The following is a 735-nucleotide window of genomic DNA, read 5'->3' as shown; positions in this document are numbered from 1 at the left end:
TCAAAACAGGTTAGTAGGACAGTTACAATAATTAGTGCATTGCTTATTGTTGCCTTCATAGTAGTTATTCAGAGGAAAACATGTAGTTATGATATAACGTCTAAACAATATGCTGGTATCTGTGAATTAAGCAACTACACTGAGGATAGAAGTGTGTAATACTAAAACCCTGCTTGAAATACCTGTCATTTCGGTCTTCTAAATGCATACTGTTTCTAATGTCATCTCAATTATTGCTATACTCTCTTTAATGTAAATGTTTGTAAAATAAAAAATAAGGTAAAATGAAAAAACAAGAAACAAGAAAAAAATTTCATAGGATTATCCTGCTATAACTAGGCATTTTTGTCTCACTAAAATAAAATAATAAAGAACTTGACAAACAGGACTCCCAATATGTAAACAAATAATGGAACACACAAAGTAGAAATGCATGGACCTCTCACCCTTTGAATTGTTGACCTTCTAAATTCTATTTTTGAAAAATGACAGCCAAACAATGTCAAATTAGAATTGGTCTCCCCATGCAAATCACCATTACTTTATGAAATATAGCAATATGACATTTAAATAATCATATTTAACGTGCAAAATTGATTTCACATAAAATTATTTTTAAATGCAAAGAGTATAGTGGAGTTTGAGGGCATTCAGCAAACATGTTTCGTTGTTTTGTGTAAAACGGGTGCACAAACTTACATGTTACTCCTGTGTGAAATATACATTTAACCCTAC

This window comes from Octodon degus, unplaced genomic scaffold (genome assembly GCF_000260255.1).
Source record: "Octodon degus isolate 3935 unplaced genomic scaffold, OctDeg1.0 scaffold00059, whole genome shotgun sequence".
Taxonomy (NCBI): domain Eukaryota; kingdom Metazoa; phylum Chordata; class Mammalia; order Rodentia; family Octodontidae; genus Octodon; species Octodon degus.
The sequence above is the reverse complement of the archived record's forward strand: the minus strand, read 5'-3'. Positions refer to the sequence as shown.